Below are 23,637 nucleotides of genomic sequence, written 5' to 3'. Positions count from 1 at the left end.
CATTGAACTATTTCCCCTTCAGTATTTGTTATACTAGGCTGATGCACCCCACATGACAACATTAATAACTAATCATTTCTCATTGCACAATATTCCAGCTAAAAAAGCCTGTTCTCCAGTTCATTGTTCGAAGCACTGGTTCAAAAAGCTGTCATGTACTCACTTCAGGAATTCTGACTCCTCAGTATTATAGCTAACCTGGTTAAAATCATCCATGATTACTCTAGTACCACTAATGCATATACAGTGGATTCAGATAACTGGGCCATCAGTTAATTAGGATAACCACTTATTTGGAATAACTTTTAAAGACCAAAAAATAATTGAGAAAATAGCCAGGATTCCTTTCATTTATTTGGGACACTATGCTGCCTAATTGGGACAGGAGACTGTTGTCAAAGTTTACAACTACCTCTTATGTAGCTGTTAAACACTACATCATGCTTAGAGAAAACTGTTTTAAAATAGCATTTTACTATTTTTTTTTGTTTTATACCCAGTTCTCTTGACTGGATTTATTCAGTAATGTACTCTTTTGGTATCCTCACATCTTACTTTGCAGGTATGATCATAACATATAAATGATTATGATTACCCTGAATGTGTTGCCTGAATGCCATGGTATTTTCTGGTGAGTGGTATCATGTTTAAGGAATCCTGACCTTGCTCAGCGGATTTCTATTCTGCAGGACAATGGTTGATAACATGAATGCTCTGGACTGATCTTCAGTATTTGTGATTGCTCTTTGCTATTTTAGCTAAATCACATTAATTAGATCACCATGCAGTTGGTAGGAGCAGACATGGAAAAAGCAAACATTTATTGAGAGAAATTCCTTATGGAACTCTCAGACAAGGACCCTTTTTCTGCCATTGTGTACCATAAAATGGTATGTTGGTACAGTGGAGAAGAACTGATAAAACTGCAGTAGTACAAGCAACACATGTGGGCACGTGGCCAAGTGGTTAAGGCATTGGACTAGCTACCTAAAGGTCATGAGTTCGAGCCCCAGCCGAGGCAACGTGTTGTGTCCTTGAGCAAGGCACTTAATCACACATTGTTCTGCACTGGTGCCAAGCTGTATGGGTCCTAATGCCCTTCCTTTGGACAACATTGGTATCATGGATAGGGGAGACTTGCAGCATGGGCAACTGCTGGTCTTCCATACAACCTTGCCCAGGCCTGCACCCTGGAGAGTGAAGACTTTCCAGGCGCAGATCCATGGTCTAGCAAGACTAACGGATGCCTTTTTTTAACGAGCAACACTCATCCAAGATGGCAATCAACAATGTTCACAACAATTGAATGTGATCCATGGTGTGTTAAGCCTTCCTCTACTTGTGTTCATTTTTGATAAATGTTCTCTCACCTATTCAAATAATATTGAAAGATGTTTCATCCCATCATGCAAAAACACCTATTTAAGCATGCCATGAGAAACCTCGGGACCTTTCTTAAAGCATTTTCTAAAATAAAGGACAGTAAATTGAAGGATTGGCAGAAAGAGTTATTTTCTTTCATAAACTAGATGAACCCAAGGAAATAATTTGTATTATCTTCTTTCTCTACGGAGACTCTACGTATGTCTGCAGAATTTCTAAAGAGTAAAATCCTTTCTAGTTGTTGATGAGCCCATAAAAACAATCTTTTCATGAAAATTAATGACACAGGACTAATTAAATTAATTGCATGAAGATATGTGTCAAAAAGAAATAAACTGGTCATGGAATGGGCAATCACAACGGAAGGGGTTTGCATCAACCAATTGTTGCAGGTGTGATTGTTTTGAAAGTGTAGTTTCAAAAAATATGCAAGTTAATCACATCAGTTTTACAGATGGGCAAGTTATTTTGTTTGATCATGAGGATAAATTGTCTCCAGAATCAGAGTTGGAATGAATTCATAGGAGTTGAAGTCACGGTTAGACAGAGTTAAAAGCTCTATAGGATCATTATTACACAAATGCTGAGCACTTAGTGGGTTTTTATCATAGTTTGCATGATTTACCATCATATGATCCAACACAAAGTTCAAAGTAAACTTATTATGGAAGTATATATATGTTACTATATGCTACCCTGAGATTCATTTTCTTGCAGACATTCACAAAGAAACACAAAAGAGTCAATGAAAAACTGCACATAAACAAAGACAGGCAAACAACCAATGTGCTAAAGACAACAAATTGTGCAAATACAAAATCAAACAAAAAAAAAGGTGAGCAAGTAATAAATTCTATTGAGAACATGAGTTGTAGAGTTCGTGAAAGGTTGACCATAGCCTGTGGAATTCAGTTCAGTGTTGGGGTGAGTGAAGTTGATGGAGCCTGATGGTTGAGGGGTAGAAACTGTTCCTGAATCAGGTAGCGTGGGAGCTAAGGGTCCTGTGCCTCCCTCCTGATGCCAGTAGTGAGAAGAGAGCATGACCTGGTTGGTGAGAATTTTAGATGGTGGATGCTGCTTTCCTGCAACACCGTTCCTTACAGATGTGCTCAGAGTCAGAAATCAGGCTTAATATCACTCTCATACTGTATGTAGTGAAATTTGTTGTTTGTGACACCAGCACATTGCAATAAGTAATAAAATGAACTATAAATTGCAATAAGAAATACATATAAAATTAAATTAAATAAGTAGTACAAAAAAAAGCAAAACAAACGAACAAAATATGATGTGGCATACATGAGTTCATTGTTCATTCAGAAATCTAATGGCAGAGGGCAAGCAGCTGTTCTAGAAACATTGAGCATGTGTCATTAACCTCCTGTACCTCCTCCCTGATGGTAGCAATGAGGAGAGATTATGCCCCGGGTGATGTGGTCTTTAATGATGGATGGCAGCTTTTTGAGGCATCGACTTTTGAAGGTGTCCTCAATGCTGAGGAGGCTTGTGCCCACGATGGAGCTTGCTGAGTTTGCAACTTCCTGCAGGTTTTTCCAATCCTGTGCAGTGGTCCTTCCATACCAGATGGCGATGCAACTAGTTAGAATGCTCTCCAAGCAATTTCTGTAGAAATTTCTGAAGGTCTTTGGTGACATACCAAGTCTCTTCAAATTCCTAACGAAATACAGCTACTGTCATGTCTTCCTTGTAATTGTATCAATATGTTGGGCTCAGGATAGATCTTCAGAGATGTTGACATCCAGGAAGTAGAAATTGTTCATCCTTTCTACTGCTTGATGAGGACTTGTGTGTGTTCCCTCACCTTTCCAATACTGAAGTCCACAATCTGTACCTTGGTCTTACTGACATTGAGTGTGAGGTTGTTGTGGCAACACCACTCAACCACTAATCTATCTCACACCTATACGCCTTCTTGTCACCATCTGGAATTCTGCCAACAGTCGTCGTGTCATCAGCAAATTTATCGATGGAGTTTAAGCTGTGCCTGGCCACACAGTCATGTGTGTAGAGGCCACAGAGCAGAGGGCTAAACATGCATCCTTGAGGTGCATCAGTGTTCATTGTCAGCAAGGAGGAGCTGTTATTTTCGTTCTGCACTAACTGTGGTCTCCCAATGAGGAAGTCAAGGATCCACTTGCAGAGGGAGGTACAGAGGCCCAGGTTTTGGAGCTTATTGATTAGAACTGAGGGTATGATTGTGTTGAATGCTAAGCTGTAATCAATAAACAGCAGCCTGACATAGGTACTATATTGTCCAGGTGATCTGAGGCCGAGTGGAGGGCCAGTGGATTGCATCTGCTGTAGACCTATTATGGCAAGGAGCAAACTGCAGTGGGTCCAAATCTTTGCTTGGACAGGAGTTGATGCTGGCCATGACCATCTCAAAGCACTTCATCACAGCAGATGTGAGTGCAACTGGGCAATAGTCATTGAGGCAGCTCACCCTGCTCTTCTTGAGCACTGGTATAATTATCCCCCTTTTAAAGCAGGCAAGAACCTCCAACTTCAGCGGTGAGAGTCTGAAGATATCTTTCAACACCCCCACCAGTTGGTTAGCGCAGGTTTTCAGTGTCCTATCAGATACACCATCAAGGCCCGATGCCTTGCAGGGTTTGACTCTTTTGAAAGATGTTCTGATGTTGACCTCCAAGACAGAGATCACAGGGTCACCAGATGCTGCAGGAATTTGCGCAGGTGTAGTTTTATTCTACCTTTCAAAGCACACATAAAAGCTCATCCGTGAGTGAAGCATCACAGCCCCTCCTGATGTTAGGTTTCACCTTGTACAAAATAAAGGCCTGCATACCCTGCCAGAGCTGACGTGAATTGGATTCCATATTTAACTTCAATCAGAATTGTTTTCTCACTCTTAAAATAGCCCTCCATATGTCGTACCTGGACTTATTACAAAGTTCTGGATAACTGACCTTGAATGTCACAGATCTAGACCTCAGCAGAGTATAAATCTCCTGGTTCATCCAAGGGTTTTAGTTTAGTATGTCCAGTATGTTCTTGAAGGCACACACTCATCCGCACAGGTCTTGATGAAGTTGGTGACAACTGTGGCGGATTCATTCATATTCGAAGATGAATCCTCAAATTCTGTCCAGTCCACCGACTTAAAGCAGTCCTGTAAACGCTCGTCCACCTCCCTTGGCTATACCTTCTTGGTCCTCACAGCTGGTGCTTTGGTCTTTAGGCCCTGACTGTATGCTTGGAGTAGGAGTACAGCCAGCTGATCAGACTTTCCAAAGTGTGGGCATGGGCTGCCACAGTAAAGGTTCTACATGGTGGTGTAACTGAGGTCAAGTGTGTTGGCTCCTCTGATTCCACAGTTGATGTGTTGGTGGAAGTATTTTAGAGAATTCTTCAAACTGTCCTGGGTGAAATTCCCAGCAATAATTTGAAAGGCTTCAGAGTATGCTACTCAGTGTCTCCTGATCACATTGCTCAGCTCCTGCAGTGCCTGACTCACACTGGCCAGAGGTGGAATATACACCACTGCCAGGACGACGGAGGTAAAACTCCCTCGGCAGATAAAATGGATGACACTTGACCACTAAGTGTTCCTGGTGGTGTGAACAGAACTGAGACAGGACAGTCATGTCTGTGCACTGCAATAGGTTAATCACAAAGCAAACTCCACCTTCTTTACCTTTAGAAGACTGAAAAGGTGACCTGTCTTTTTGGTGGACGGTGAAGCCTCCAGCTGCAGTGCTGCATTCAAAATTGCAGGGGCAAGGCATGCTTCCATGAAGCAAAGTACACAGCAGTCCTTGATGTCCCTCTGGTACAGCAATCTTGCTCTGATATCGTAACTGTTATTTTCCAGAGACTGTACATTTGCCTGTAAAGTATTCAGGGGTTAGGGAGTGGGGGGGTTTAAGGCCTCTGCATTCTGAGAGCACTGTAGTCCAGCACACCTTCCCCGCTTCCTTATTCTTAAAAGGGAACTGCACTCATGTCCTGAGTCTGCAACTAGGGTTTGCAGATTTTGAGGATCGTTAGATTGTTTTATCATCTTAAAATAATGTTTCTTACTGAAGTACCCATGGCTGTGACAGTGGATATCAGCTGTAATCATCCTCAACAGAAATACTTGACGATTTCCTCTGTGAGAGAGAGAACTAGGTAAGTGCACTCCATACACACGCTCATTCACTCACAAACACTGCCTTGTCAGTCAGCTATCATTCCACTGAGTGTAGGCACTTCAATGTCATCCCCGGTATGTTCTTATAATGGGTCCTAAAATGAGTTGATCTGCTCAGGTTGGCTTTGTTGTGCCTTTCCCTCCATACACAGTGGAATATTCCATTTCTTTATTAATAGGGATATGTTCATGTATATACAGTATGTTGCTTGTATACTGTAATTAAAAGGTGGTGTAGTGGCATCTGCACTGGACTTCGAGGTGAGTAGTTCAAGTCTGGCTGGCTCTTTGCACGCTTTCAATCCGTGCTGGGTTGAGCGTCAAGCTGGCAACACGGCCTTGTAAAAAAACGCAGGCAAGTGCTAAGAAAACAGCAAAGATCGTTGCTCAATGCACCACAAGGTGAGGAGAGGAACAACAATTCTATATTTCAGGGTAAAAGACCCTGATGGGAGTTGTATACAGACCCCAAAACAGTAGTACGGATGAGGCCTACAAGTTACAATGGGAGATAGAAAATGTATGCCAAAAGGGCAATGTTACAATAGTCATGAGGGTTTTCAATTTGCAGGTAGATTGGAAAATCAGGTTGGTGCTGGATTGCAAGAGGGGGATTTTCTAGAATGCCAATGAGATTGCTTTTTAGAGCAGCTCGGGGTTGAGCTCATCTATTCTGGATTGGGTGTTGTGCAGTGAACCAAAATTGATGAGAGAGGTTAAGGTAAAAGAGCCCTTGGGGTCAAGTGATCATAACATGATTGAGGAAGAAGCACAGTTGATGTTTCAGGCCGAGACCCTTCGTCAGGACAAAGAGTCTCGGCCTGAAACATTGGCTGTGCTTCTCCCTATGGATACTGCCTGGCCTAATGCGTTCCACCAGCATTTTGTGCGTGTTGCTTGAATTTCCAGCATCTGCAGATTTCCTCGTGTTTGCTTTTATAATTTGATTGAATTCACCCTGAAATTTGAGAAGGAGAAGTTAAAGTCACATCTATTAGTATTACAGTGGAGTAAAGGGAATTACAGACACATGTCAGAACGGTCCAGAATCGACATGATCTTCTCCCTTCGACAGCTACAAGAGAAATGCAGAGAGAAAAGGCAACCACCTTACGTCGCTTTCATTGACCTCACAAAGGCCTTCGACCTTGTGAGCAGAGGTGGCCTGTTCAAAATCCTCGCCTGGATTGGTTGTCCCCCGAGGCTCCTCAGGATAGTTCAGTCATTCTACACAGACATGAAGGATATCGGTCAGTTCGACGGCTCTTCTTCGGAGGCCTTCAACATCCGCAGCGGTGTGAAGCAGGGCTGTGTGCTTGCCCCCACCCTGTTTGGCATCTTCTTCGCAGTCATGCTGAAGCACGCCTTTGGAATATCAACTGATGATGTCTACCTCCACACCAGATCAGACGGGAGGCTGTTCAGACTGTCCCGGCTGAGGGCAACAAACAAGGTTCGTGAAGTACTCATCAGGGACATGTTGTCTGCAGACGATGCGACCCTGGCAACACACTCTGAAGAGCAACTGCAACGCCTCATGGTCGGCTTCTCAAGAGCCTGCCAGGACTTCAGCTTGACCATCAGCCTGAAGAAGACCAATGTGTTGGGCCAAGGCGTTGAGCACCCCCCTGCCATTACCATCAACAACTACGAGCTGGAGGTAATTCAGGAGTTTACACACCTTGGCTCCACCATCACGGACAGCCTCCCCCTAGTCCCTGAGATCAACAGACGGATCAGATGAGCAGCCTCAACGTTCGCCAGGCTGACAAAGAGAGTCTGGGAGAACAGAAAGCTGACGACGCACACCAAGGTTGCAGACTACAGGGCCAGCGTCCTCAGCACACTGCTTTATGGCAGCGAGACCTGGAGCCTCTACTCCAGACAAGAGCAGCGTCTCAACGCCTTCCACCTTCGCAGCCTGAGATGCATCCTGGACATCAAGTGGGTTGACTGAGTCACCAACAATGAGGTCCTGGCCCACGCCCAGATACCCAGCCTCTTCACTCTGCTCCAACAACGTCGTCTCCGCTGGGGGGCCACGTGCACAACATGTCAGACGGGAGGATCCCGAAAGACCTGCTGTACGGGGAACTGGCCTCCAGCATGAGAGCACAAGGGTGGCTCCATCTTCGTTTCAAAGACGTCTGCAAGAGAGACATGAAGTCACTGAACATGAACATCGAGAGGTGGGAGGACATCGCAAGCGATCGCTCTCACTGGAGGCTGGAACTACGCAGAGGTCTAAAAAGAGGAGAAGAGAAGCTGAGGCTTGCTGCTGAAGAAAAGTGCACTCGTCGGAAAAACAGCACTGAGACAACACTGGAGGACAGTGCCTTCAAATGCAGTCGCTGCAGCCGAGACTGTCACTCCCGTGTGGGCCTCTACAGCCACAACAGATACTGCTCTAACACAGACTGAAGCAAGACTTTCCAGGCGCAGATCCATGGTCTCGCAAGACTAATGGATGCCACACACACAAGAGGAATTACAGAGGTGTGAGAGAGGGAGTTGGCCAGAACTGATTGGCAAAGCACACTGGCAGGGATGATGGCAGAGCAGCAATGGCTGAAATTTCTGGAAGCAATTTGGAAGGCACAGGATATATACATCCCAAGGAGGAAGAAATATTCTAAAGGCAAGATGACATAACCATGGCTAACAAGAGAAGTCAAAGCCAACATAAGAGCCAAAGAGAGGGGTAGAGTAGAGCTAAAATTGGTGAGAAGTTAGAGGGCTGGGAAATTTAAAATATCAACAGAAGACAACTAAACTGTCAGTAAGAAGGTAAAGATAGAATTCTAAAGTAAGCTAGCTAATAATATTAAAGTGGATACAAAAACTTTCTTCAGATACATAAAGTGTAAAAGAGAGGCAAGACTGGATATTGGACCTAGGGGACGATGCTAGAAAGGTAGTAATGGGTGACAAGGAAATGGCAGATGAACTGAATAAGTATTTTCAATCAGTTTTTAATGTGGAAGACACCAGCAGTATGGTGGAAGTTGCGGGTATCAGGGATCATGAACTGTGTTAACTCACCATTACTGGGGAGAAGATTCTTGGGAAACCTGAAAGGTCTGAAGGCACTGTAAATAAGTCATCAGGTTCTGAAAGAGGTGACTGAAGGAGACTGTAGAGGCATTATTAATGATCTTTCAAGAATCACTAGATTCAGAATGGTTCCAGAAGACTGGAAAATTGCAAATGTCACTCCACTCTTCAAGAAGGGAGAGAGGCAGAAGAAAGGAAATTATAAGCCAGTTAGTCTGACCTCAGTGTTTGGGAAGATGTTAAGGATGTCCTTTTGGGTACTTGGAGGCACATGATAAAATAGGCCACAGTCAGCGGAAAATCTTGTCTTTCCCTCAGGGGAAAATCTTGTCTGACAAATCTGTTCGAATTCTTTGAAGAAATAACAAGCAGGAGAGACAAAGGAGAATCGGTTGATGTTGTGTACTTGGATTTTCAGAAGGCCTTTAACAAGGTGCCACATATGAGGTTGCTTACCAAGCTAAGACCCCATGATATTACAGGAAAGATTCTAGCATAGAAAAAGCCATGGCTGAATAAAGGGAGTCTTTTCTGATTGGCTACCAGTAACTAGTGGTGTTCCATAGGACCAATTCTTTTTACATTATATTTCAATGATTTGGATGATGGAATTTATGGCTTTGTTGCAAATTTTGCAGACAATACAAAGATAGGTGGAGGATCAAGTAGGTCCGAGGAAGTTGAGAGACTACAAAAGAATTCAGATTAGGAGAATGGGCAAAGAAGTGGCTGATGGAATACAATGTTGGGAAGAGTCTAGTCATGCACATTGATAGAAGAAATAAAAGGGTTGACTATTTTCAAAATGAAGACAAAGTATGAAAACCTGAGCCGCAAAGGGACTTGGGAGACCTTTTACAGGAATTTCTAAAGGTTAGTTTGCAGATGGAATCTGTGGTGAGGAATGCAAATACGGTGTTAGTATTCATTTCAAGAAGACTAGAATATGAAAAGCAAGAATCCTGACGAAGGGTCTCGGCCTGAAATGTCGACTGCACCTCTTCCTACAGATGCTGCCTGGCCTGCTGCGTTCACTAGCAACTTTGATGTGTGTAGCAAGAATGTAATGTTGAGACTTTTTAAAACACTGGTGAAGCCACATTTGGAGTATTGTGTGCAGTTTTGTGACCCGTGTCTCAGAAAAGATGTGCTAAAGCTGGAGAGATTTTTGACACACCTAATAAACACCCTTGCACTAAAGTGCTAATCAACTCCAGCCACTTTTTTTCTTTGGTCATAATCCACGTACCCAACACCATCGGAGCTGCACAGAATGAGTTGCCACTTATCAACTCTATCTTCTCAATGGTGGGAAGGGCTTTACGTATGATGGAATAGGCTGTATCCACTACCTTTTGTAGGCTTTTCTTTTTAAGAGCATTAGTGTTTCCATATAAGGCCATGATGCAACCACTCAGTATACTCTCCACTGAGCTGAAGTTACAGTTAGAGTTAAGAGCTCTGTAAGATCATTAAAACACAAAGGATGAAGCACTTCGTGCATTTTACCATAGTTTGTAGTATTTCCCATCATATAATCCAATATGAAGTTCAAGCTGCACACACAAAAACTGGAGGAACTCAGCAGGCCAGGCAGCATCAATGGAGAAGGGTACAGTCGATGTTTTGGGCTGAGACCCTTCGGCAGGACTGCAGGAAAAAAAGATGAGGAGTTGTCTGGCCTGCTGAGTTCCTCTAGCATTTTGTGTGTGTTGCTTAAATTTCCAGCATCTGCAGATTTTCTCTTGTTTATGAAGTTCAAGCTACCTGGACGATACCTCTTCCCACCCTGCCACTTGTAAAAATGCCATCCCCTACTCGCAGTTCATCCGTCTCCACTGCATCTGCTCTCAGGATGAAGCTTTTCATTCCAGAACTACTAAGGTGACCCTTTTTTTCAAAGAAAGGGTCTTCCCTTCCTCCACCATCAATGCTGCCCTCACCCATATCTCTTCCATTTCGTGCACATCTGCCCTCACCTCATCCTCCCACCAGGGATAGAGTTCAAACACGAGGAAATCTGCAGATGCTGGAAATTCAAGCAACACACACAAAAAATCCTGGTGAACGCAGCAGGTCAGGCAGCATCTATAGGAAGAGGTACAGTCGACGTTTCGGCCCGAGACCTTTTGTCAGGACTATCTCTTCTTTCAGTTAGTTCCACCAGCATTTTGTGAGGGATAGAGTTCCTCTTGTTCTCACCTACCACCCTACTAGCCTCCGCGTCCAGCATATAACTCTCCATAACTTTCGCCATCTCCCTCTGGTGCTCATTCCCCTTCCCTCTTCTCTCTTCTCCTATCAGATTCCCCCTTCTCCAGCCCTTTATCGCTTTCACCAATTAACATCCCACTTCTTCACTTCACCCCCTCCCCCTTTCCTTTGAAACACCAGTTTCACCTATCACCTACCACCTTGGACTTCTTCCTCCCCTCCTCCCACTTTCTTACACTGACTTCTCCTCTTCCTCTCCAGTCCTGATGAAGGGTCTCAACCCAAAACATCGACCGTGTATTCATTTCCATAGATGTTGCCTGGCCTGCTGAGTCCCTCCAGCATTTTGTCTGTGTTGCTTTGGATTTCCCGTGTTCATGAAGTTCAAGGTTTGAAGTAAATTTATTATCAAAGTATGCTGTATGTCAGCATATACAACCCTGAGATTCACATTCTTGTACATATAAAGAAACATGATAAAATTACACACAAAGACAGAAGAAAAGCAACTTCTATAGAAGTATGTCAAAGATTTAGATAACGTACTGAACCTTCACAAACTTCTCTGAAAGTAGATATGCTGCTGTGCCTTCTTTCTAATGCCACTTGTGTGCTGGACCTAGGACAAATCCTATGAAATGATAACACTGAGGATTTAAGCCAATGACCCTCTCCGTCTCTGATCCCCTGATAAGAACTGGCTCATGGACCTCCAGTTTCCTCTTCCTGTAGCTCTTTAGTTTTGCTGATGTTGAGTAAGAGGCTGTTGTTATGGCACCATTCAGCCAGATTTTCAATCTCTCTCCTATATGCTGATACATCACCACCTTTGATTTGGCCAACACAAGTGATGTCATCAGCAAGCTTAAATATAGCATCGAGGCTGTATTTGCCCTCACGGTCATAAGTATAAAGTGAGTAAAGCAATGGACTAAACACACAGCATTGTGGTATACCTGTGCAGATGGTGATTCTGGAGGAGATGTTGTTGCCAATCCGAACTGACTAGGGTCTAAATGTGAGGAAATTGAGGATCCAGTTGCTGAAGAAGGCATTGAGGCCAAGGTCTCGGAGTTTATTCATTAGCTTTTAGGGGACAGTGGTGTTGAATACAGAGCAGTAGTGAATGAAGTGTATCCTGATGTATGCATTTTCACTGTGCAGATATTGTTCTAGGGCTGAGTGAAAAGGCAATGAAATAGCATCTGCTATTGACCTGTTGTGATGGTAGACAAATTGGAGTGGATCCAAGTTGCTCCTCAGTATGTGTCAACACCACCTCTCAGAACAATTCATCACAGTGGATGTAAATGCTACTGGCTATGTCACATTATATTTGCTGTTTCACATCATGGGCACTTTTATCTCAATTCAGTAAAGTTTTCAAAGGGGTTCTGAGTTGGGCTGCTCTGTGAATTTTGGCGAACCGCACCACATCAGATAATAAATTAAAGGAAGTAAACCTATCTTCCTGAGCCTGTCAGAGAGTCCCTCATTCTGACACATCATTAATATATTGAAGGTTAATTTATAGATTACTTTGTAGAATAAAGAATTAATTGCATGAAAATATTAAATTAATAATGCATTAGTAATGGCCAAAGAAAATCCACGTGACATCTAAAACTTTGACAAACTTCTATAGATGTGAGCAACACACACACAAAATGCTGGAGGAACTCAGCAGGCCAGGGAGCATCTATGGAACAGAATAACAGGGTCTCAGCCTGAAATGTAAGCTGTATTCTATTCCATAAATTCTGACTGGCCTGCTGAGTTCCTCCAGCATTCTGTCTGTTTGGCTTGGATTCCAGCATCTGCAGATTTTCTCTTGATTGTGGTTGTTCCATAGACGAATCTTCTAAGGCCTCCTATAATCAGGGGCGACGATGGATGTTGCTTCCTAGTTGTCTGGATATGCAAGCAAGCCAGGGCTGTACAATATGGAGAGCAAGCTGTTGCCCACGCAGCAAGCTACCCTTCTCCATGCAACTAATGAAGCCAAAGGAACGGCAGTGACCAATACAGTTTAGCACCAGCAGCATCACAGGATTTACCAGTCAGCACTGGTCTCAATGTACGACTACCTTGGGGACTCCAGCTCTGCATTTTTTCCTCAGGGTTTACTCCTGATGTCTTCCCCGTGAGTGGGTATAGCCGCAAGATAGCAGAGTTTCGAGATCAGAGTTTTCCTTCCCCTGGCTGAACTGCCAACAACGGCTGATGAGCCTAACTGCCCAAGGTATCTAGTTTTAAGATGCCAGTAACCTGCCTTTGCCCCTTCTCCTGTCAGTAGAAATGGTTCTGTCAGGCTTAGTAACTAAGCCACACGTGAAGGCCAGGAGTTGGTCTTGGTTGTCAGAGACTACTTGAGGCACATGACACCAGGAGAATTTAATAGCTAATGGGAGCTTATCCCCATTACCACCCCACCTATAGCAACCTAGATGTGTCGTGAAGAATATACTGATTGGCTGCATCGCAGTCTGGTATGGAAACACCAATGCCCTTGAATAGAAAATCCTACAACAAGTAGTGGATACAGCCCCGTCCATCATGGGTAAAGCCCTCCCAACCGTTGAGCATACCTACATGAAAAACTATTGCAGGAAAGCAGTATTCATCATCAGGGACCACACACTACCACACTCTCTTCTTGCTGCTGCCATCAGAAAGAAAGTACAGGAGCCTTAGGATTCACACCACCAGGTTCAGGAATAATTACTACCTCTCAACCATCTGGCTCTTGAACCAAAAGGGAAAACTTCACTCAACTTCACTGGCCTATCTTTGAAATATTTCCACAACCTATGAACTCACTTTGAAGGACTCATCATTTCATGTTTTTGATACCTATTGCTTACTTATTTATTATTATTATTTCTTCTTTTTATATTTGCACAGTTTGTTGAATTCTTCACTTTAGTTGAACACTCTAATTCCCTCCCTCCTAATTTGGTGGGCTTTCAAAGATTCTAATATAATTATTATTTTATAGATTTATTGAATATGCCACAAGAAAATGAACCTTAGGGTTGTATATAGTGACATATACAGTACATAATTTGATATTAAATTTACTTTGAACTTTGAGGTATTGCAGTCAGGAAGGAAAATACATGAGGAGAATGAACAGATGGGTGATGAGACAGTAATTTAAAGGTTCAACAGATTTTTTTTTTAAACAAATATTCCAAAGCAACTGTTTGTGTCCCCTGGTAATAGGGCTTAGTCCAGGTTACACTTCCTTCAGAGAAATAAATTAAGCAAGTGATGTTTTCTTGGATGCAGACAAGAGAAACAGAGTCCATAGCATCAGTAGGTTCAGACTGATAAGACAGTTCAATCAACTAAATTGCTGATCTCAGAGCGGGCAAAGCAGCAGTTCTTAAATAGACTATTTGAGTGATGTGGAAAGATCAATGCTACATTATCTAATCAAGGAGCTGGTTGCAGTACATGTTTTCTTGGGATTAGTTCTTTAATGAGCTGACATAACTAGGAAATGATGGACTGCAACCATTTGCCAGCTCCTTGAAATAGTCAGCTAACAAAGAGTTAGGTCCTTCAGTGCCTATCATGGATTGATAACTTGATGAGCTTGAGATGATGACCATGAAAAGGGACATTGTTAGTGTGTGTGACTGATGGTGAGACATTTCATTGTTTATTGTTTGACTGATCAGTCAATAGCTGGGGAACTTATACATCTCCACTGGGTCATATGCCTCCTTCCACTATTATACTTCAATAACTGAAGTGATTTGTGTGTGTGAATCAATAAAATTTCTCTACTCCTTTATGCATTGGGTAACTTGTACTGTTGAGAAAAAGTTAAAGCTTACAGAGCTGTGATTGGAAGAGCAGAGCAGGCTGCAGACATGTCTACGCACAAAATACTCTGCAGATGCTGGGGTCAAAGCAACACTCACAACACGCTGGAGGAACTCAGCAGGTCGGGCAGTATCCGTGGAAACGATGAGTCGACGTATCGGGCCGGAACCCTTCACTCATCGTTTCCATGGATGCTGCCCAACCTGCTGAGACATGTTTACAATCTGGAGAAATTTTACACTGAAGCTCAGATCCAATAATTGCAAGAACAACTAGGCAGATCCATCCCTAATTGAAAGGCATTGCACATCTTTGCTCAAGCATGCTGACATGACATGTATTATATTAGCATTCTTTCCTGATAGGTATCAATGATGTCACATCATTACGACTTATTTTTGTACACGAATTCTCTCTTCAGTGAGAATTCATTTGAATATTGCTTAAATCTTCTGAATTGTTTGTACAAGGTGAAATTATACAATATATATCACTGGACAAATATCATAATTATCAGTGTAGATATTTTCATGCCTTTCCTACTTGAGAATTTTGTAGGTAGATTTTGAAGGCCTAACGCTACGTCATGATGTCCTGTCAGTGGTTATAAGTTAGCCACCTGGAAGGTTTCCTCGCTGTTACTTAGAATTTGTACAGATATCCTCAAAACTTGCTCAAAGTGGGCTGTCCTCAAGCTGGTGGCTCTGGCCAGCTGAAGGATCAATCTGGGGTGACTAACTGTGGGACAAAAGTAAATATGCTGCTTGAGTCACTGTGTTCTGAAGTGAATTGATGACTTCTTGGGTGGCTCCAAGCTGCACATTGTACGTCTTCTCAGGGGATAGGGCAGAAAATGGTGCAATGATCTAGAACATCATCATTTCAACCTGCAAGCTTGGGGGTGACCTAGGCGTGGTGCACCAAGCTGCAGGTGTCTTGTTTCTGCTGTCCTCCCTCTCCTCCGCAGAACAACTCATAGTGAAGAACTCAGGTGCAAGTTAGGGGCAGAAGGCTTTGACAACTGGATAGCTATCTGTTCAGTCTTGACATATCTCAACATACCAGCACATCTACATCTCTTTTGCCATTGACATGCATCGTCTCTTTCTTCCTGAACAAATGTGTACTGCTCATGTGTGGTGTTCCTATTTCCTCTGGCAACAGCATGAATGGCATGCAGCTCCTCATTGAGAACTTGGCCTTTTGTCCTTGGAGCGACAGAGGATGAGAGGTGACCTGATAGAGGTGTATAAAGATGATGAGAGCCATTGGTCATTGTGTGGATAGCCGGAGGCTTTTTCCCAGGGCTGAAGTGGCTAACACGAGGTGGCATAGTTTTAAGGTGCTTGGAAATAGGTACCGAGGGGATGTCAGGGGTAAGTTTTTCATGTAGAGAGTGGTGGGTGCATGGAATGCAGTGCTGGTGATGGTGGTGAAGGCGGATACAATAAGGTCTTTCAAGAGACTCTTAGATAGGTACATGGAGCTTAGAAAAATAGAGGGCTATTCAGTAGGGTATTTCTAGGCAGTTTCTAAAGTTGGTTACATGGTCAGCACAACATTGTGGGCCGAAGGACCTGTATTATGCTGTAGATTTCTAAATTGTATGTTCTGTACGGAGTCTTTCTTTTTGTTAGAGTTAAAATGGCGACTTTGTTATGTTAATCTGGAAAATGCGGCTTTGTTGTGTTAAACATTGAAGAGAGTTTGCGCTAGCAGTTTGTTTTATTTTAAAGTGAGAGAGCAGCGTTCTATTAGCCAATGGGTGGTTATGTATCATTTTGTTTTCGGATACCATGCTGTATGATATGACTGTAGCTGGAGTTTTGACGGGGAGTCGGAGGAGAGACAGGGAGGATGGTGGACGGGGTTTTTGACGGGGAGTCGGAGGAGAGACAAGGAGGACGGCGGACGGGTTTTTGGGGGGGAGTCGGAGGAGAGACGGAGAGGACGGCGGACGTGTGGGGGTTTTTGGCGGGGAGTCAGAGGAGAGATGGGGAGGACGGTGGATATACGGGGATTTTGGTGGGGAGTCGGAGGAGAGACGGGGAGGTCGGTGGACGTCGGGGGTTTTGGTGAGGAGTCGGAGGAGAGACGGGAAGGACGGTGGACGGGGTTTTTGGAGTGGAGTCGGAGAAGAAACGGAGAGGACGGCGGACGTGTGGGGGTTTTTGGCAGGGAGTCAGAGGAGAGACGGGGAGGACGGTGGACGTGCGGGGGTTTTGGTGGGGAGTCGGAGGAGAGACGGGGAGGACAGTGGACATGCGGGGGTTTTGGTGGGGAGTCGGAGGAGAGACGAAGAGGACGGTGGAGAGACGGGGAGTCAGAGGAGAGACGGGGAGGACGACGGACGGGGTTTTTGACGGGGAGTCGGAGGAGAGATGGGGAGTTGGAGGGGAGACGGGGAGGACGGTGGTGAGACGAGGAGGACAGTGGAGAGACGGGGAGGACAGAGGAGAGAGGGGGAGTCAGAGGAGAGACGGGGAGTCGGAGGAGAGACGGGGAGGATGATGGAAAGATGGGGAGTCGGAGGAGAGACGGGGAGGACGGTGGACGGGGTTTTTGGGGGGAGTCAGAGGAGAGACGGGGAGTCGGTGGAGAGACGAGGAGGACGGCGGAGAGACGGGGAGGACGGTGGTGAGACGAGGAGGACAGTGGAGAGACGGGGAGTCGGAGGAGAGACGGGGAGGACAGAGGAGAGAGGGGGAGTCGGAGGAGAGATGGGGAGGATGATGGAAAGATGGGGAGTCGGAGGAGAGACGGGGAGGACGGTGGACAGGGTTTTTGGGGGGAGTCAGAGGAGAGACGGGGAGTCAGAGGAGAGACGGGGAGGATGATGGAAAGATGGGGAGTCAGAGGAGAGACGGGGAGGACGGTGGACGGGGTTTTTGGGGGGAGTCAGAGGAGAGACGGGGAGTCGGTGGAGAGACGAGGAGTCGGAGGAGAGACGGGGAGGACGATGGAGGGGGTTTTTGGCGGGGAGTCGGAGGAGAGACGGGGAGGACGGCGGACGTGCGGAGAGACTCCAGTCGATCACTCCGGGTGGTCCCGAGCCGTGAGTCGACAGGATCTGGGTGGTCGTCGGGATTCGATTGAGCTCCAACAGTAGCGCGCGAAGATCTTGGACTTTGATAAGTGTTGGCGCCTTTTTTTTCATTATTTTCCTCTGTGTATCAAATTTATATTAATGTCATAGAATTAGTAATATCTATAAAGTGTATTTGTTAAAATTTACTGGGTGTGCTGGCTGATGATTGATGTTTGGGATTGATTCGGGCTGTGACCTACCCTAAGGGGAGTGTTGAAGCAGGTGCTGGGCGGGATTTCCCCTAGACATACACGAGTCAATATAACGGAACGTTGCAGTTCTACATTCAAGAGTGGCATCCGTCTGCTCCACGAGGACATTAACCTGCTCCTTGATAGCATATTGTTGGAGCCTCATTCTGCTTCTGTGCTGGGTGGCGTGTGTTCACCAACCAAACCACAAGGAAACAGCATCTATCATAAAAGACCTCCATCATGTAGGACATGCTCACTTCTCAGTATTACAGGAGCCTCGGCTCCCATACCATCTGTTTCAGGAACAGTTTTTTACCCTACGACCACCAGGCTCCAGAACTTTAATCACCACTACTCTGAAAAGATAACTTCATATTCCTCCATTTTTCCTTCCTCCACTTCTTCCTGCTGTCTGAGTTCATACAGTCCCGGAAGGAAGAACTCAAGCCATCAAATAGCCACCCCTCATGAACTTCTGTCAACAAGACTCGGTCAACCCTCTGTCCCTTATACACACAGAACATCCCTTCAGGTATTTATCATTGTTATAAGGAATTCAATGTCTCAAAGTTCATCTTTATCCTTCTCCATCATAACTATAATATGCGCTGCTGCCTGACTGCCACGGGAAAGGGCTAGATAGAGTGGTTGTGGAGAGGAAATTTCCTATAGTGGGGAGTCTCAAAATAGAAGGGTGTCCCTTTCGAACAGAGATGAAGAGGAATTTCTTTTATCAGAGTCTATGGAATTCATTGCAACAGACAGCTGTGGAGGCCAAGTTATTGGGTATATTTAAAGCGAGGTTGATAAGTTCTTGATTGGCTAGGGCATCAAAGGTTACTGAGAGAAGGCAGGAGAATGGGGTTGAGAGGTATAATAAATCAGCCATGATGAAATGGTGGAGCAGACTCAATGGGCCGAATGGCCTAATTCTGATGTTGTGTCTTACAGTTTTATGGAAATGTGCCATGATGGTGGACTTCACTCACTAACTGCAGCACTGAATTTAGTGTAATCCAAGAACTATCAGGTCATGAGTTAAAGATGCTTTGTGGATGTACTGTATAATACCCCACTGCTGCTTTACACAAGCTTTTGACTAATTGCATGTTCTTATAATGGGAAGCCAATTTTACATTTGCACTATACCTTAGCACATCCAAAATATATCCAATCCATTTTCTAGGCAATAATTAAAGAAACCTGATTAAGCAAACTAATATAAAAAGAGCAAATATTTGCAAGATACCATTGGGCATCTTATTAAATATATCAATCAGATAAAGTTATCAGGATGAAATAATGTGTCAGAACAAATTGTTGTTTTGAAATGCAAGTGAATGTAAGTGCATTTACTAAGAAAATGAGATTAGAGATGGAACAGTCATTTAAGGTTTCATAGTAAACAATCTCTCCTTTATGGTGGGAAATAATTATGGCAATTCATTAAAACGATAGCTCACAGAAGCAAATTCACCCGCACCAAAGTAATAACATACCACTTGTAAGAAAAGAAGGTGACTTGCCTTTACATAATACGTAACACATCATTGGGAAATCTAATCAATTAAGTGGATTTGAATTATACGCACTGTTTTAATGTAGCACAATGTGTCAGTGAAATTGTGCACAGCAAGTCCCACATACAGATATACTGTTAAGTAGTGACACAAGACTCCGGAGGAAATAGCGGAGGTACTTAATGAATACTTTGCTTCAGTATTCACTACGGAAAAGAATATTGGCAATTGTAGGGATGACTTGCAGTGGACTGAAAAGCTTGAGCATATAGACATTAAGGAAGAGGATGTGCTGGAGCTTTTGGAAAGTATCACGTTGGATAAGTCACCAGGACCGGACAGGATGTACCTCTAGGCTACTGTGGGAAGCAAGGGAGGAGATTGCTGAGCCTCAGGAAATGATCTTTGCATCATCAGTGAGGACGAGAGAGGTTCCGGAGGATTGGAGGGTTGTGGATGTTATTCTATTATTCAAGAAGGGGAGTAGGGGTAGCCCAGGAAATTATAGGCCAGTGAATCTTACTGCAGTGGTTGGTAAGTTGATGGAGAAAATCCTGAGAGACAGGATTTATGAACATTTGGAGAGGCATAATATGATTAGGAATAGTCAGCATGGCTTAGTCAAAGGCAGGTCGTGCCTTACGAGCCTGATTGAATTTTTTGAGGATGTGACTAAACACATTGATGAAGGTAGAGCAGTAGATGTAGTGTATATGGAATTCAGCAAGGCATTTGATAAGGTACCCCATGCAAGGCTTATTCAGAAAGTAAGGAGGCATGGGATACAAGGGGACATTGCTTTGTGGATCCAGAATTGGCTTGCCTACAGAAGACAAAGAGTAGTTGTAGACAGGTCATATTCTGCATGGAGGCTGGTGACCAGTGGTGTGCCTCAGGGATCTGTTCTGGGACCCCCTACTCTTTGTGATGTTTATAAATGACCTGGATGAGGAAGTGGAGGGATGGGTTAGTAAATTTGCTGATGACACAAAGGTTGGGGGTGTTGTGGATGGTGTGGAGGGCTGTCAGTGGTTACAACAGGACATTGATAGGATGCTGAGAAATGACAGATGGAGTTCAAGTCAGATAAGTGTGAGGTGGATCACTTTGGTAGGTCAAATATGATAGCAGAATATAGCATTAATGGTAAGATTCTTGGCAGTGTGGAGGATCAGAGGGATCTTATGGTCTGAGTCCATAGGACACTCAAAGCTACTATGCAGGTTGACTCTGTGGTTAGGATTGAGATTAAGAGCCGAGGGTAATGTTACAGGTATATAGGACCCTGGTCAGACCCCACTTGGAGTACTGTGCTTAATTCTGGTCGCCTCACTACAGGAAGGATGTGGAAACCATAGAAAGGGTGCAGAGGAGATTTACAAGGATGTTGCCCAGATTGGGGAGCATGCCTTATTTGAATAGGTTGAGTGAACTCAGCCTTTTCTCCTTGGAGTGATGGAGGATGAGAGGTGCTTGGAAGCAGGTACAGAGGAGATGTCAGGGGTAAGTTTTTTTTACACAGAGTGGTGAGTACGTGGAATGCGCTGCTGGCGGCAGTGGAGGAGGCGGAAATGATAGGGTCTTTTAAGAGACTCCTGGATGGCTACATGAAGCTTAGAAAAATAGAGGGTTATGGGTAAAGCCTAGGTAGTTGTAAGGAAGGGACATGTTCGCAGAGCATGTTCGAAGGGCCTGTATTGTGCTGTAGGTTTTCTATGTTTCTAAGACATTGCAGAGCAACAAACAACCTGCTGAAGGGTTGAGAAGGATCTATGGGAGGAAAGGAATAGTTGATGTTTTGGGTCAAAATTCTGCTTAGGGACCTAGAGTGGAGAACTGAGATGGCTAATATAAAGTGAGGGGGAGGGAGTTTGGGGTTAGGTAGTGAGGCAGAAGTCCAAGGAGTTTAGTGGACTGAAAAGGGAGTAAGATGACAAGTAATGATGAAGGATATGTTGCAGTCATAACAAGTCTTGGTAAGAATGTGTGGCCAAGTAGTCAGAGAGTAGTGAAAACCATATAGGGGAGCATTGAGAGTGGGTCTCACAGAACTTCCATTGGACATGGAATGAAACTTCCTTCAAAGTCGGTGTGCTTTGAAGAGACTCACAGTGGAGTGGTATAATGAAGACACAAGAGACAACAGATGCTGGAATCGGGAGCAGTGAACAATTTGTTCGAGGAACTCAGTGGACAGGCAGTATTTAGAAGATCCCCAGCAAATTGTTCTTTGCTTCAAGGAACACCAACTGCAAAGAAGTTTTCCTCCTCTCTCCAATGGACATTTTGTGAGACCCTCTCCTACAGACCCTCTGTGGTCTCCACTGCTCTTCAACTCTTTGGCATGTTCTTACAAGACTTGCTACCTCAGCCACGTATCTTTCCTCAATACTTACCACCTTTCACCGTCTCCAATCTCACCATTTCCCTTTTCTTCTTTATATGGCCATCTCACCTCTTTGCTGTCATTCCTGATGGAGGCTTTCGATCCAAGAATTCCTTTCCTTCCACAATTACTGCTCAACCTGCTGAGTTCTTCTAACAGATTGTTAGTTACATTATTAGATATTCTGTTTATCTTTAGTGATGCTGGGTTAGGGATACAGGTTGACTGGATATTTGGAGAACATCCCCGCTCTCATTTGAATGAATGTTGGGATGTTCCGTCGGGTGCCGGACGCTCGGAGAGATTCAGCGGGGGACGGGCGCCTGGCGCTTGGCCGGGAGCCTTGATCGGGTGTCGACGACTTGGGCCGGCTCCCCCACCGGACTTAGTCTGGTGAGGAGGTGTGAGGACACTCAGCAGGACTAAAAAAAACAAGACCTGACAAAGGGTGGATGAGCTCCTTGTGAGCCAACGGCCATCTTCCGTGGAAGAGATTAAAGCCTCACCACGTATCTACGAATCGTATGCTATGCACCTAGTTAGGAGAGACATGATGAACTTGGGCGCTGCACCGTGTGCCTGGACCTGCCCAAGGCCTCCGCCTAAGGAAGGGCTGAGCTTGAAGAAACGGCTGCGGCTGGAGGCCAACATGGCCTTGGGCTCGAGTTCGGCGGGGCAGCAGCAGGCGATGCCAAGGTGGCCAGCGAGAACAAACTGGAGGAGAGGCTGTACTCGGTGCTGTCGCAAGATCAAAGAAGATGGAGGTGCATAGCTGCCAACCCCAGATTCGGGACGGCACCCAAACTGACTGACTGACTGGGATGTTTACAGTTTACAGTTACTGTTCTATAGATGTGCTAAGTACATCCACATAAAAAGAGTCAATGGGTTCTGTGTGGTGACATGTATGTACTCTGATAACAAATTTAACTTTGAACTTTGATTTTTAATTTCCAGTCAAAGGAGATGTCCTCCTTCTTCAAAGAAAGGGGCTTCCCTTCCTCCACCATCAAGCTTGCCCTCAAATGCATCTCTTCCTGTGGAATTTGTTGCCATAAGAGGCTGTGGAGGCCAAGCCATTGGGTGTATTTAAGGCAGAGATAGATAGGTTCTTGATTAGCCAGGGCATCGAGGGGCATGGGGTGAAAGCAGGGTAGTGGGGATGACTGGATGAAGTGGATCAGCCCACGATTGAAAGGCAGAGCAGACTCGATGGGCCAAATGGCCTACTTCTGCTCCTAAATCTTATGGTCTTATGGTCTTAATTTAAGGCTGTAGATTCAGCCCACCAATGTGCAAAAGACAACAAACAGTGCAAATGCAAAAACAAAAGAAAATGTAAATAATAATAAATAAGCAAGAAATATCACCATATTTCTTGCTGCACCATATATCAAGAACTCGTTTTTACAGTAATTCTACCTGAATCCATTTTATTTTCCTCTTGTGGCCCCCTCACTGGCTCGTAAGCAAACTTGGCTCATCAGCTGGCTCTGCTAACAGCCAGGTGACTCAGTGCTGAGAAGGCCACCTTTCATAAACAGCAGACGCCTGGGGTCAGTATGATTAGAGGTTCAAGCAAACAGGAATGCTGCGATGTTCCGATTAAAGAAACCTCAGTTTGAACAAGTGCTGTGTAAATCCCGTGTTGGGCAGCAGGGCTTCTTATCTCGAACCGAAACCAAAACGTTCTACCAGCAGGACACACTGGTTTTGCAGAAACTGCTAAAATGAAATATCTACAGCATAGCAGTAGAAATCTTAACCAGGGCATTACACTCTCATTCCCA

General features: G+C 44.5%; 1 protein-coding gene across 1 annotated transcript in view; it reads right to left on the bottom strand.

The window, feature by feature from the left end:
- The window catches only part of prex2 (phosphatidylinositol-3,4,5-trisphosphate-dependent Rac exchange factor 2), a 401,147-nt gene that overhangs the window by 9,160 nt on the left and 368,350 nt on the right, over positions 1-23,637 (bottom strand). The gene's annotated exons all lie outside the window — the stretch shown is intronic.

The sequence above is a fragment of the Mobula hypostoma genome, chromosome 1 (assembly GCF_963921235.1).
Source record: "Mobula hypostoma chromosome 1, sMobHyp1.1, whole genome shotgun sequence".
Classification (NCBI taxonomy): Eukaryota; Metazoa; Chordata; class Chondrichthyes; order Myliobatiformes; family Myliobatidae; genus Mobula; species Mobula hypostoma.
The sequence above is the reverse complement of the archived record's forward strand: the minus strand, read 5'-3'. Positions and strand labels throughout refer to the sequence as shown.